Source organism: Triticum dicoccoides, chromosome 7A, assembly GCF_002162155.2.
Source record: "Triticum dicoccoides isolate Atlit2015 ecotype Zavitan chromosome 7A, WEW_v2.0, whole genome shotgun sequence".
NCBI lineage: Eukaryota > Viridiplantae > Streptophyta > Magnoliopsida > Poales > Poaceae > Triticum > Triticum dicoccoides.
Genome location: NC_041392.1, coordinates 684,584,718 through 684,601,088, shown reverse-complemented (window position 1 = coordinate 684,601,088; position 16,371 = coordinate 684,584,718).

Genomic DNA, 16,371 nt, shown 5'->3' with positions numbered 1-16,371 from the left:
CGGTGAGACCGAGATCCCTATCGGTAGAACCGAATTTCTAGGGTTTGGCAGTGGCTTATGACAAGTGAAACTCGGTGGCGCCAGATAGAAAGAATCGGTAGGACCGAGTTTGGCTTAGGGTTTAGGTCATATGTGGATATGGGAAAGTAGTTGAGGGTTTTGGAGCATATCACTAAGCACATGAAGCAAGAGGCTCATTAAGCAACACCTCATCCCTCCTTGATAGTATTGGCTTTTCCTAAAGACTCAATGTGATCTTGGATCACTAAAATATAAAATGAAGAGTCTTGAGCTTTTGAGCTTGAGCCAATCCTTTGTCCTTAGCATTTTGAGGGTTCCACTTTCACATCCATGCCATGCCAATCATTGAGCTTTCCTGAAATAGTCATCTTGGAATAGCATTAGCTCAATGAGCTATATGTTGTTATGAATTACCAAAACCACCTAGGGATAGTTGCACTTTCAATCTCCCCCTTTTTGGTAATTGATGACAACATATAGATCAAAGCTTCGACAAATGATAATAAGCATGAAATATATCGTCGCTTTGAGAAGTATGTGACAAGTAAGAGCTCCCCCTAAATTTGTGCATATTTAAAATTTGCTTTGGACTGCAAATGCACAAAGAGTTAGAGTCATGGGTTACTTCTTCCATGTCACATACATCTTGGTGGAGCGCTTAAAATGATAAGAATGAAATACATGCACTCATCACCAAGAATAGTGAATGATCACATAAGATAGATAAGATGATAATATTAAGCAAACATTAAGTGTAGCTTATGATCAAACACATGATCATCAATGTCTCACGAGCAATGACATAGTATCTCACACAAAAGCAAACAAAGTTCAAAAACCACCAAATAAAACAAGAGAGAATAAAAGTAACACTCTCTCTCGAAGCCTATGATCTATACATTTTCTCCCCCTTTGGCAACAAGTTACCAAAAAGTTCCTAGAAAATGCATAGTGCTAAGTCGACACTCAGGCTTGATCTTCAGGTGGTGGTGGAGTCCGGAGCACTCCAAGGACGAATCCTTCTGTAGACGTGGTCGGAGTCGAGGCTGAAGTGGACGCTGGAGCTGGTGGAACTGAGGCTGTAGCTGGTGCAGACGTGGTGGCTCTGGGGTCAGCAACTGGCTCAATGGGAGTGGGCTTCTCAGTTGAAGCTCTGGCCTTTGACATAGGCTGCCTGCCTGCTGGCCTTTTGATTTTCATCCCTGGTTTTATGCCCTGTGCTGGCTCAACTCTCTTGGAAGTTGCTTCCTCTTCTGCCACATAATCCTCATCTTCTGAGTCTGAGGTTCTCTTCTTTCTCTGTCTTGTGGCAGCTTTAGGCAGATTGCTAGGGGTGCTCCTGCTGCCATCATCTGAGGAACTTGAGGGACTAGTGCCCTCACTCATCTGCACTTGCTGCTCTGACAAGTTCTGGCTATCACTTTGGTCTGACATGATGCAAACTCTGACTGCTGACCCTGTGAATAGGTTATAGATGAGATAGAGTGGATAAGCATCACAAAATGCAGAGATTTTTTGCAAAAGAATAATTCAAAAACTTAGTTTTAGTTTCCCACTGAAAGCATCTCGGATCTACCGATTTCTAAACTCGGCGATACCGAAGCAGTTTTGGCACCTAAACTAGTGAACTCGGTCAGACCAGTCACAGTTCGGTGGCACCGAGACTGCTAGGGTTTCACAGAGTTCCAAAATCGGTCACACCGATAAGTAATTCTCGGTCAGACCGAGTCTCACTTGTGCAATGGCATAAGCCAAATCGGTGGGACCGAGTTTTTCAACTCGGTGGGTCCGAGATGGTTTCGGCGGAAACCTAACCCTAAAATTTTCGAATTAAACCTAATCTACGAGTTCATTGACTGGATAGAAGTTTAACAAACGTGGCAAGAATAATGATGATCACAATGTGCTAAGAATCGGATTGGGGAATAGCACAAGGATCGAGTCCATACCCTAGTTCGGTGGAGACTCGCTACGGCGGCAACGGCGGGGTTGAATTTCCATTGACGGTGACAGAGACCAGCGACTGGAGGCGGCTGGCGGCGAGGAGACAATCCGGAGACCAAGTTGGCAGAGCAGGCTATCGCGCGGGCGAAGGGGTTCGGAGAAATTTCCAAATTTTTGCCCATGACTATATATAGCCCGACCCAGTCGGTGTGACCGAGTGGAACAACTCGGTGGCACCGAGATGCAAAACTGTATACAGTTGTTGCAACTCGGTGTGACCGAATGGTTCAAATCGGTTGCACCGAGATCGAAAACCTAGATCAACTTAATGATCTCGGTAGGACCGAAAGTAGGGTATCGGTCAGACCGAGAATCATAAAGAGGTTTTGGAAGTTTAAGTCTATGAAGAATCGGGGACTCCAAGCGCTCCTCACACAGAGTGGTTCCAATCTGACTTGATCAAATTTTGTGATGTAGCATGAATAGAGTTTGAGACGAGAAAATCATAGATAGCTAGAGGAGGTTCTTAGGCATTCTTGTCCATCCACTTGGCAAAAGGAAATAAAACCAAACAATCAAAACAACAAGTGGATGTCCTCGAATGAGTAAAATATGCAACCAGCATGCTCACACAATAAGATGGAAAATGAAATATGTGACAAGGCATGCACAACCAATTCTAGCATCTATCAAGCAATTTGCGATGACAAGGTCATCTATATATGAGTATATTGACTTAGGAGTCAAGTGAGAACACTTGATCATAGGTCATACTCATCGTTTAAGCTCAAGTGGGGTTACCACTTTTACATAAAGCATTGTTGTGTTCACATCTTTAGAGTTGCTTTAGCTCAAGACTTAGAGTAAAGCTCCCCCTAGATGTGATATCCCCCCTTAGAGGGATGAACTAACCTCGGGTTTTGTCGATGATGACTTCATGTAGATGTTGAAGATGTGGATGCTCAATGTTGATGTAGATCACTTGGAGCTATCCATTTGAGTGAATTGCACTTTCAATACCTACATGGGTTAGTCCACAAGGAACAAACAAGGATATCCATAGACATAGAGTGATGCACACACAAGATGATGTCCATGAAAACTTTTAGGTTACCTTGTCCCTTGTCTTACCAACAAGAGGGTTTGTGACTCCTTGAACTAGTGCAAGATGTGGAAGTTGATTGCACTTGTTCTTGCCAAAATGATAAGAGTGAAGTATGTTGGCGGAGTCACCCTCAAGAACTCTCTAGTTCTTCTTCTTTTGGATCCACACCATGTTGATGGGAATCCTTGGAGTTGTAGTCGTACTTGATGAAGTGGAACTTGAAGTAGTCTTGGGAATCCACTTGACTAAGGTCTTAGGAGCTTCTTCAAATGCATCAATTTCCTCTTGAAGCTTGTCCTTGCCTTTTTGCTTGTAGTCTTGTGGTGGAAGATCATCTTGATCTTGTGTCCCCTTGAAAGAAGTATCATACTTCTCTTGTTGAGGAACAAACTTTGTCTTGGGGTATTGATCTTCTTCCCATTCAACTCCATTGGCATTGAACTTTTGTTCAAAACCAACACCTTGATTCTTCCGGTGCATTCCTTGCTTGCGCACAATTTCCTCGAATTGCTTACTCCCGGCAAGGCTTTTGTACACTCCTTTCTCTATAATTCCCTTCAATAAGCTATTTTCTTGCTCAAGTGTAACTTGGCTAAGAGAATCATTAGTGGAATCAAGAGAACTACTAGAAGCAACAATATTGGATTTAGCATGATCATTGTTACTGCTAGAGGAAGAATCTTTCTTGTTCTTGTTACTAGACTTGACTTGAGGCATGTAAGTGGATAAGAGTAAACGCTTGGCAATGTAAGAAGAACTTTTCTTGCGGAGATCATCATTGATTGCTTTTAAGAACTCATGCTCTTGCTCAAGATTGAGCTTTTCAAAGCGTAATTTCTCATGAGCTCTTAAAAGTTCTCGATGATCTTCGAAGATAGTTTCATGAGCTAACTTAAGAGTGTTTAGTTCTTTAGTTAGAGCCTCAATCTTCTCCTTATCATTGTCATTCGTTTTATCTTGATTAGCATGATTAATTGACGTTTCATCATAGTATTCATCACTAGAGTTGTCAACAAGCAAATCATCACCTAACAAGTCATCTTCATCACTATTGAAATCAACATACTCGGGATGTGTTACCTTAGGACCTTTGGCCATGAAGCATCTTCCAATTCCTTCATTTGGTGAGTCAAATATGTCGTAGGAGTTGGTTGACACAAGTGCTAGACCGGCAACACCTTCATCTTGAGTATCTTCGAAGTCGGAGTGATAACTTCTCTCGGAGTGGTTGTCGGAGTCGGAGCCGGATACCCATTCACCAACATGAGCTTGATGTCTTCGTTTTGTGTAGCTCCTTGATTCTTTCTCCTTCCTTTCCGAATCCTTGCTTCTCCGTGAGTATCTTCGTTCATAACGATCATCTCTACTCCTTCTCTCTCTTGGTGGTCATTCTTTGCTTTTTCTTTTTGGAGAATCTTCTCTTCTCTTGTAGGGAGCCATACACTCATTGGAATAGTGTCCGGGTCTTCCACAACTGTAGCAGTTTCGCTCTCGACTAGAAGATCTTTTGTCATTGTAGGACCTTGACTTGAAGCTTCTATCTTTGCTTCTACTCTTGTAGAACTTGTTGAAGTTCTTCACCATTAAGCTCAATTCTTCATTGAAGTTTTGTTTCTCACTTGATGATGTAGGGGCTTCACATGAGGCTTTGTAGGCACCACTTGATTTGTTGTGAAGTTCCTCTTTATCCTTAAGTGACATCTCATGAGAAACAATTCTTCCAATCACCTCTGTTGGATTGAGATCTTTGTAATTGGGCATCATTTGGATCAATGTGCACACGGTATCATATTTTCCATCCAAGGCTCTTAGAATCTTCTTGATGATGAATCTGTCGGTCATCTCTTCACTTCCTAAGCCGGCAATCTCATTTGTGATGAGAGCAAGCCTAGAGTACATTTCAGCGACACCTTCACCATCCTTCATTTTGAACTTGTCAAGTTGACTTTGAAGCACATCCAACTTGGATTCCTTGACGGAGTCGGTACCTTTGTGCATATCAATCAAAGTGTCCCAAATTTCCTTTGCATTCTTAAGACGGCTGATTTTGTTGAATTCTTCGGGGCACAATCCGTTGAAGAGAATATCACAAGCTTGAGCATTGTATTGCAACATCTTCAACTCATCCGCGGTAGCTTCACGGTTTGGTTCTTTCCCATCAAAGAAGTCACCTTGCAAACCAACACACACAATAGCCCAAACGGCGGGGTTATGTCCAAGAATATGCATTTTCATTTTATGCTTCCAACTAGCAAAATTAGTACCATCAAAGTAAGGACCTCTACAGTGATAATTTCCCTCGCTAGACGCCATACTCTCCTAGGTTGTGAAACCAAGGCTATGACCACCAAAAGCTATGGAGATCAAAGCAAATGGAGACCAAAGCTCTGATACCACTTGTAGGATCGAAAGTATGTCTAGAGGGGGGGGGGGTGATTAGACTACTTGACCAAATAAAAACTTAACCTTTTCCCAATTTTAGTTCTTGGCAGATTTTAGCTATTGTAGGACAAGTCAAGCAACCATCACACAATTCAAGCAAGCATGCAAAGAGTATATTGGCAGCGGAAAGTAAAGCATGCAACTTGCAAGAATGTAAAGGGAAGGGTTTGGAGAATTCAAACACAATTGGAGACACGGATGTTTTTCCTGTGGTTCGGATAGGTGGTGCTATCCTACATCCACGTTGATGGAGACTTCAACCCAAGAAGGGTAACGGTTGCGCGAGTCCATGAAGGGCTCCACCCACGAAGGGTAATGGTTGCGCGAGTCCACGGAGGGCTCCACCCACGAAGGGTACACGAAGAAGCAACCACCCACGAAGGGTCCACGAAGAAGCAACCTTGTCTATCCCACCATGGCCATCGCCCACGAAGGACTTGCCTCACTAGCGGTAGATCTTCACGAAGTAGGCGATCTCCTTGCCCTTACAAACTCCTTGGTTCAGCTCCACAATCTTGTCGGAGGCTCCCAAGTGACACCCAGCCAATCTAGGAGACACCACTCTCCAAGAAGTAACAAATGGTGTGTTGATGATGAACTCCTTGCTCTTGTGCTTCAAATGATAGTCTCCCCAACACTCAACTCTCTCTCATAGGATTTGGATTTTGTGGAAAGAAGATTTGAGTGGAAAGCAACTTGGGGAAGGCTAGAGATCAAGATTCATATGGTAGGAATGGAATATCTTGGTCTCAACACATGAGTAGGTGGTTCTCTCTCAGAACATATGAGTTGGAATTGTGTATGTGTTCTGATGGCTCTCTCCACGAATGAAGAGGAGGTGGAGGGGTATATATAGCCTCCACACAAAATCCAACCGTTACACACAATTTTCCAATCTCGGTGGGACCGAATCAACAAAATCGGTCAGACCGAAAAGGTAAACCTAGTGACCGTTAGAGATTTTCGGTGGGACTGACATGCAACTCGGTAGGACCGATATGGTTAGGGTTTGGGCATAACATAATCTCGGTGAGACCGATTACACAAACTCGGTGAGACCGAGTTTGGTAATGAGCTAACCAGAGAGTTGGTCAGGTAAACTCGGTGGGACCGATTTGCTCTTTCGGTGAGACCGAAAAGTTACAAAAAGGAAACATAGAGTTTACACTTCAATCTCATCTCGGTGAGACCGAGATCCCTATCGGTAGAACCGAATTGCTAGGGTTTGGTAGTGGCTTATGACAAGTGAAACTCGGTGGCGCTGGATAGAAAGAATCGGTAGGAGTTTGGCTTAGGGTTTAGGTCATATGTGGATATGGGAAAGTAGTTGAGGGTTTTGGAGCATATCACTAAGCACATGAAGCAAGAGGCTCATTAAGCAACACCTCATCCCTCCTTGATAGTATTGGATTTTCCTAAAGACTCAATGTGATCTTGGATCACTAAAATATAAAATGAAGAGTCTTGAGCTTTTGAGCTTGAGCCAATCCTTTGTCCTTAGCATTTTGAGGGTTCCACTTTCACATCCATGCCATGCCAATCATTGAGCTTTCCTGAAATAGTCATCTTGGAATAGCATTAGCTCAATGAGCTATATGTTGTTATGAATTACCAAAACCACCTAGGGATAGTTGCACTTTCACCTGTACTCAAGCGCACTATCATGTCGCCGGTCAACGCGGATCTCCGAGCCGGAGATCCTGATGTCTGTCCTGCCTTCGGTCCCTGCGTGCTGTCGCTCAACAGTGGCATGGCGGTGCTTGACGACCAGTTTGCCGGCAAAGTGCTGATGGTAACAATCAATAGCGACCGGCCTCTTGTCTCACCGGATGACCTTGTCAAAGCTCTTGGCATTGTGCACGGCATCCAAATAAGTGACTTGCTTGTCGAAGTCTGTCCGCCACCGGCTGATTTCTTCGTCAGGTTCTGGACAACTTTCGACTGCAGTTGTGTGTTTGAATCTTCCCGGCGTTTGTTCTGTGATGGCGCGCTGGTGAGCTTTGATCGATGGCGCCCAGGATGGGGCTCGGTGCCCTCTAAGCTTGTGTTTTTTTAACAAAGCTTACCTTCCACGGCATGCCTCGACGTGCTTGGAACAGCGAGTCCATGAACGAGCTTATCAACGACCTTGGAGGTGAGCTCGTAAGTATGTTTGTTCCTCCAGACAGCTGGGCTCTGACGGTTATGGCATGGATGAAGAAGCCGTCCACTATACCGACGGTGATTGGTGTTGAGATACCGGTGCAGGAACAGGTTTTGTACTATTCGTCGCCACCAAGGCCGCCGCAGACCACGTTAGGGATGTACCTGTATCGAGTGTTTGTGCATGTCGAAGAAGTGGTCAATCCATCAATCGAAGTCCTGCCGCCGCCGCTGGTGCCAGGGTCCATCGACGACGTCCATTACAGGAGTCAACGTCAGACTTTCCCCGTGTTGCTCGGAACGATGGATGGCACAGGGCCTACTCCATCGCGCGGCGGAGGCCACTGCTTCTGTGGGAGAAGAGGCAGGGCTGGCTGCCTGGATGTGCTCTAATTTGAGGTAACAACTGAATCTTGTCAGATACTAGTTAAATCCGAGCTATGGGTGTGAAGCACTGATATGCCAGTACATTTGATTGTGACCTGTTCTAATTTTTACCTGAACTTTTTTTTAGAAAGGGCTATACGTCAACTTAATGTGCTACGAGAACTTATTGTGTTGTCTGTCTGTTTTCTTTGCACAACATTCAAGATATTTCCCCGTCATTGATAAAGATGATGAACCGTTATTTACCACTTTGTTGGTTTCGACATAGCCCTTCCCGTGGAGATCCACTGCTTCCATCCTGATTGTGCCGCCTCCGTGAAATTTTTGTATGCAAGTTCAGTGTGCTGTGATGTTCTATATGATTGTGTCAACTATATAAGTTTTTACTGAGCATCAGCAATGCATATGGCTGAAAGATGTATTTACGAGCATCAGCCGATGGGTCTCTCTCTCTCTCTCTCTCTCTCTCTCACACACACACACACACACACACACACACGCACACGCGCGCGCACACGCACAAGTGGGACCCGTTGAATTATCTATTTGCTTGTGACAACTTTTAATTAGGTTCCACTATAATCTAACTTTTTTCTTAAGTTAGTAATTGAGCTCAGTGACTTCAAAAAGTTGTACAGAAGCCTTGTTTGGGCCTTTTCGGCGTCGCTGAATGTGGGCTGAGTAACCATGTTAGGTTGTACTGTACTACACAGGCCTTTTTTCGCTATTTTTTTAAATAATACATTTTTTATTAATTTTCATAAATATTACGCTGGGTAATTTTTTTTCAAAAATAATACACCGTCGGCCCGCTGCAGGCCGACTGGGCCTAGTCGGCCCACAACAGGCCGATTGGATTTCAGTCGGCCTACTGCTGGCCGACTGGCCCCTGTCGGCCCACTGTGGGCTGATTGGGTCCTGTCAGCCCACTGTGGGCCGACTGGAGCTAATTGGCTCGCTGTGGGCTAATTGTTTTTGCAAAAGTGTTAATCATGTATTTAAAAAATATGTGTATTGTGACCTCCTCCACTCGTTGTGGGCCCACTGTTGACTAAAAATATGTTTTTAAAAAGTGTTAATCATGTATTTAAAAATTGTTAAATGCGTGTATAAAAAATGTTCCTTATCTATACAATTTTTTAAATGTGTGTATAAAAATAGCTTTTTTTCAACATCAGCAATGCAACTGGGCCGACAGTTGTACACAATATCCGGGTCAACTTGTTATTCTCCGCGCCGCTGGGCTGCAAACTTTCCTAGGAGGTATGCATTAGGCTTAACAAGAAAATGGACTTTAAGAAATTATAAATGGGATGTAATTATAATATCTATACAGTTACTATACACCAAACACGTAATTAGTTTGAAAAATATATTACTTTTGGAATTTGAAATTTTTAATTTCATTACTTGTTGCGCGCGCAATATTTCGTTGGATTTTAACATAATACAACTTTATTTTGAAATTATATTTAACCTGACTAGAAATTTCGGATAAAAATATTTCGGATCCCATCAAAATGTGGGATTTTTTTTGAATTCTATTTTGAGCGGTTGTTTGAAATTATTAATCATTATCCTAGCTAGAAGTTGGGTTGTACTTTTAACAAACTGTAAATGGGCTATAGTAAATTCAATTAGAATTAAAAAATGGGCTATACATTCTTACAAATCCCAAATGGGCTATATGTTCTCTGCCAAATCCGAGCTGTGGGCCTACTAAGTTGACGCGTACCAAGGGCTTTGTCAACTTAGTCAATATAAACGATTCTAGCTGCAGTGATCGTACGATGTCCATCCAACGGCCGTAGTTGTTCTTCAACCTCTGGTCTTCTTGCTCCAGCCGCCCAAAGCAGCGCCGGTCGTGTCGTGTGCTCCTGCTTCCCGTGGCCGGCTGTGATGCCGCGGAGGCCTCACCGCCCCGTACTACTCCCTCCGCTGGCCAAGCCATCCCTCTACTCACCCACACCCCTGTTATTCTACGGCGACGGCAGCCTCACACCGTAGCCGAACCAGTGAACCCTCGTACTCCTCTCCGCGCGGGCTTCTACTGCTGCGTATTCCCCGGCTCCGCGTCGTCCCCTTCCTAGGCCTCGCCGTCGTCCAGACCACCGCCCTAGTGCTCTCGGCACAGCATGGTCAACGTGGTCAACGATCGACTTCCATCGGAAGAGTACTGTACGTGGAGAGGCTGACAGCTGGGTCCACGGCAGCCGCAAGGAAGTGCCTCCTTATTACGTGCAAAATAATTATTCCTCCACCTGACAGCGGGGACCCACCGGACGGGCCACCGTATTTCATGAAAAAAATGATTCGCCCCCTGACTGCTGGGACCCACGAGCTACATCTTCGCACGCAAGGAAGTGCGTCCAAAAAAACGATTCGCCCCCTGACTGCTGGGACCCACCAGCCCCCCGACTGCTGGGACCCACCAGCTACACCTTCGCATGCAAGGAAGTGTGTCCAGGCAAAAAAACAAAACGATTCGCCCCCTGACTGCTGGGACCCACCAGCTACATCTTCGCAGGCAAGGAAGTGCCTGATAGTCGGGACCCACCTGGTCGAAGCATACGTATCGTTGTCATTCTGATCGCGAACGTCTACGTACATACTGGTCGATGTAGAGGCGCACACGTGTCGTAGTAGATGCGCGCATGTGTCGTAATAGAGGCGCGCACGTAGCATGTACACGTACGTACAACGGCCAGGGTGCAAGAAAGAAAATACGGCCACGTATGTGTACATACGATCTCGAACGCCTACTCGCGCATACGTACGGCCAGGGCTCGTGTACATGGCTGGGTCGAAACAGAGAAACAATGTCGTCGTCGTGTTCATGGGGAGGCAACGGAATGCGTCGTGTTCATGGGGAGGCAACGGAATGCGTCGTGTTCATGGGGAGGCAACGGAATGCGTCATGTTCATCGGGAGGGCTTGGACGGAACAGGCGATGGAAACGAGGCCTGGCGTACCACAGAACGGAGCAAACGGCCTTGTGTTCGACCGGCCACGTTCGAAAAGGGATCCTGTTCATCGGGAGGGGTCTGGCGTACCACAAAATGGAGGAAATAGACCTCCTATGGTCAAAATGGGGATCCTGTTAATCGGGAGGGGTGCGGCGTACCGCAAAACGGACGAAACGGACTTGTGTTGGAGCGCTACGGTCGAAACAGGGGTCCTGTTCATCAGGAGGGGTGTGGCGTACCGCAAAACGGGACTCCACGGGATATTGTTCATCTCCACCGTCAACCTCCTCCAGCCTCCACGGGCTCCTGTTCATCCAGCCTCCACGGGTTCATGTTCATCCAGCCTCCACCGCGCGCTACTCCACCGGCTACTGTTCAACCATCCCTCCACCATCTACTGTTCATCCAGCCCTCCACACCACGGGGTCCTGTTCAACCACCCCTCCACGGGCACCCCTCCACCGTCTACTATTCATCTAGCCCTCCACACCACGGGGTCCTGTTCAACCACCCCTCCACCGTCTACTGTTCATCCAGCCCTCCACAACACAGGGTCCTGTTCATCCACCCCTCCACGGGCACCCCTCCACCGTCTATTGTTCGTCCAGCCCTCCACCACACCACGGGGTCCTGTTCATCCAGAGGCAACGCCACCGCTCACTGTTCATCCAAACCCCCCTGCAACACTCACTGTTCATCCCATCGATCGGCTTCAGTTAGCAGCAGTAGCTAAGGAATCGCTCGATCGGGTTCAGTTAACAGCCATCGATCGATCGCTCGGGTTCAGTAACGCGTAGCCTGCAGTGCAATCGCTCGGGTTGTCAGGACCCCGATTCCAAGTCACATCGATCTAGCCGGTAACACCTCATATCACTTTGCGGCCTCACGCATGGTATCCCACGGGTGTCGCCTTACCATGGCCCGGGACCGTTTGCTCCTTTTGGCTCACGTATATGATAGTGTCGCTAGCATCCATATGACAGAGAACCCGGGCCGACATGGCTAGTCATGAACCCAAAGTGGCACAAACCTATGGAGACAGGCATACATGAATCACATCGAGCATGTCGGTCATCAGCGAGTGATTCCGGGCTGTAGCACTGGGCTAACAGGACTCTGGGGAAACTCGGGCTGTAGCAGGCTAGGCAGGACTCCGGATGTCACCCCGTGACATTTCCCCGAAGGGACAAACATAGGAACGACGTGAATCACATGCCGGCCAGTCAAATGTCCTGAGCAGTAGTGTTGGGCTAGCAGGACTCCGGTGAACCGGGCTGTAGCGGACTACTATGGCTCGAGGAACACTAGACTACATTTCCCCATAAGAAAGGCTGCCAAGGATAAACAACTAGATTGTCGGATCCCACTCATACCAAGCATTTCAATCATACACACAATATGCCCGATATGAGTACATACAACATGGCATCACAACAAAACTCTACAACTCAAGTACTTTATTTAAAGGCTCCAGAGAGCCATACATAACATGTTCATACAGATAGGGGTCACATGACCCGACACTCAAGTCATACAATCATACAAGCACAAGCAGAAGCAACTAGTCTGAGTACACACACTAGAAAGAAAGAAGGCTTCTCGAAGCCTGTCTATCTACATAGGCCCCTCCATGGCCAGGATCACCACCTGGGTAGCTAGTCACTCGTCGACATCAAGGTCTACATAAAACACATCAGAGGGGGCGGTGTTGTCATCTGAAAACAATAAATAAGCAAACATGAGTACAAGGTACTCAGCAAGTCTTACATCAGAACCTAATATACATGCTCATTCTCAAGAAGGTGGTGGGGTTATTGCAGCAAGCCAGCTTTGACTCTTGGCTAAGCTATCCTACGGAACTCCACTAGTAAAATAGTTTCGCACACGAGTCCACTACTCACCAACACAATACTCCACCGGGGATCCTCCCTCGTCATCCTACGAGAGGGCCATCCTCGGTACTCACACTTATCTTGAGTCTTTTAGTAGTATCCATTAACTTGTCTATGAACTGTATAGGCAACCAAGTAGTCCCTTTACCGCGGACGCGACTATTCGAATAGTTTTATACCCTGCAGGGGTGTACTTCGTCATACACGCTTTCACCACTTACCGCCGTTTACACGACATGTACTCGGCAACCTTCAAGCGGAGGCCCAATGAGGGTGTCGGCCACGGCCTACCTAAACACTCAAGTCTCTAGTCCAGGTTCATCGCCTATCCAGGTTCCATCCGCAAGGAGTCCGACCGAGGTTTCCACATACGGCCCCGAACAATGTGAACAGGGTTCCCGAGACACCAAACGGGTGACTCGGTACACCGTGCCACGGTGTATCTACCGCAACATAGCCCACCCCTACGGTCAGCGCTACGCACGGCCGCCAACACATAACCTACAAACACCAGAAACTATTTGCAACTCCTTGACAGAGTACTAGGGTATTTAAGAAGCCGAGAGGGTCAATTAAGGATCCCAATGCATGGTAGTAGCTTAATCTTAAATCACACATACAGATCTCAGTTCTAAGGGACGACCTCAATGAAACAACCCACCATGTACTCCTACATGGCCTCTCATCGATACCTTTACCAAAACATGTTCCACACATCCCTCACGTTACCGACATAATCATTTCACTCTAGCCCATCACCTAGATGAACCAGACCTGACACAACTCTAATCATAGCATGCATAGCAAGGTAGGAATCACATACATGGCTCAATCAACTCCTACACATGCTAGTGGGTTTCATCTAGTTATTGTGGCAATGACAGGTCATGCAGAGGATAAGGGTTCAACTACCGTAGCACACAGCAGTTTGAATCGCGTTGTCTTAATGCAGTAAATAAGAGCAGAAGCGGGAACATGGGATGTATCGGAATGATTAATGGGTTGCTTGCCTGTTGTAGAGGTAGTAGGGTACTGCCCTTCAGACGGATACTCGGGGTTATCCTCGGAGGCAGAACCTACCACGAAAGACACACCGAACATAATCAACACATGGCAATATGCAACAATATGATGCATGCTATGACATGGCAAAATGAAAGTGTCTTGGCCTAATGCAAGCTAAAACAGGAGGTGATGAACTTATTTGAATCAAAGATTCAAATATTAGCTCATTAAACATGGCCTTATTAGTGCATTACCTTATTCTGCTTAAACAGCAAGGTTAACTTGTTTTGTCATGCATGAAACCATTACAGATGGATAGATTGAATTTTTCTGATCATTTTTCATATATAAATCTTTGCATTTGGAGCTATGGTTGATTTTCTATGATTTTTAGAAGTTTTGACTATTTTCTGGAATTTCCTGTTAAAGAATAAATCCAGTAATTGAATTAATGCGTCAGCACTGCGTGACTGTGACGTCAGCGGGTCAAAGGCGCCAGCCCAGGTCAAACCTGACTGGTGGGCCCTCTCTGTCAGTGACTCAACTAGTTAAGAGTGTTAAATTAACTCTAATTAACTGTCAGTGGGGCCTGGGCCCACATGTCAGTGAGAGAGAGAGTTAGTTAATGAGGTCATTAACCTCTAACAGAGTGATTAACTCTAATTTAAACTAATCTAATTTAGTTAGGAGCCGGCCCCACATATCAGTGTCTCAGGCGGAGTCAAACTAGGGTCAAACCCCTGGTCAACACGGTCAATCCCGCCGGCATTGGGTCACCGGCGAGGCCGAGACGGCGAAGAGCTTCGGAAATCGCCCACAGGCGACCAAATCGACCACGGTTTGGTCTTGCGTGTAGCTGGGGCTCGTGCACATCTAGTGGGGCAAGTGGGAGGAGCTGGGGTGGAGCGAGCTCGCCGGAATCAAGCTCGTGGCGGCGGCCGCAGCTCGACCGTTTGTGGTTTTGCTGCTGCAGCGAGCTAGCGGGGAAACGGACGCTCTAGCGAGGCGCTACGAGGTGCGGCGAGTGCGTTAGGCACCCGCGCCTGACCAAATGGTCACCGGAGTGACGCCGGCGTTGAGCTCGCGTGGCGGCGTGCTACGGTGAGCAAGGGGACGGCGTCTACGGCGAGCAAACGAAGCAGAGAAGAGGGGGGTTCGGTGGAGGAGCTCACGACGGTTGCAGAACGTGTCTCAGCGGGCTCGGGGGAGGTCGGACGTCGTCGGGGCATTGCCGGTGATCTTGGCGGATTGAGGAAGAAGAAGGCATCGGGGAGGTGCTTGGAGGCATCCGGCGTCGTGTGAGTCGATGAGGAGGTCGAGGACGACAGCGCGGAGCTAATGGGCTTGTCGGAGAGGCGAGGGGGTGGCTCTGGTGACAACTACGGCGAACGGCAGCGAGGATCACGCTCGGCCATCGCGGGAGAGGGTGAGGGAGACGAGGGGGAGAGAGGGAGGGAGAGAGGGGGACGTGGGGGTCGGCGTGGCACCCCTAGATGCCTCCAGGGCGTCGGCAGAAGCAGGAGGTGGCCGGCGTGTGGCCGCGGGCGCCGGCCACACGCTCCTCGTCCTCCTGGCGGGAGGAGGAGGACGACTGGCAAGGCCAGTCGACTTGGCCGAGCCAGGTGGGCTGGGCCAGCACAGGTGAGGCCCAGGTGGGTTTCCCTCTCTCTCTCTTTTCTGATTTGTTTTCTTTTTCTATTTTTTCTACAACTGTTGGGCTTTATTAAAAATACTAAAACGTTTCCAAAAATCCTGAAAATAATTGTGGGCTCTGCTTAGAATATTTCCAACAGCCCACACTTATTTCCAAAATTATTTGAGCATTTAAATTATTTTATAGCATTTAAATGCCCAAAATTAAATACTTATGATTTAATTCAATGACCTTCTGTTGACCTAGAAAATTGTGCACCAATTTTGCCAGAGGTTCTAACCCAAGGCAAAGAGAGTGAACTTTTTAGAAGGGCATTTCAGGTTCATTGAAAATAATTTTAGTAAACCTAGTTGTTTCCAGGGGGGTGCTGGGGGTTCTCTCTTCCCCATTTCAAATTTAAGAGGAATTTAAACATGATGCACACTCTAATGCTTGAACTAACTAGGGTGTGACAACTCACCCCCACTCAAAAGAACCTCGTCCCGAGATTTAGGATCCTCCGGGAAGAAGGTGGGGTACTCGAGTCGAAGACGATCCTCCCTTTCCCAAGTGGCTTTTTTCTCGGAATGGTGTGACCATTGAACCTTGAGAAACTTGATGGTATGGCGTCGAGTGGTACGCTCGGCTTGATCAAGGATATGAACGGGATATTCCCGATATGAGAGGTTATCTTGTAGATCAAGCGTTTTGTGGTCCACTCCACGGATAGGATCTGCGAAGCAACGCTTGAGTTGCGACATGTGGAAGACATCGTGAACTCTGGAAAGATGCGAAGGTAGTTCCAATTGGTAGGCAACTTCTCCTTGTTTGGCA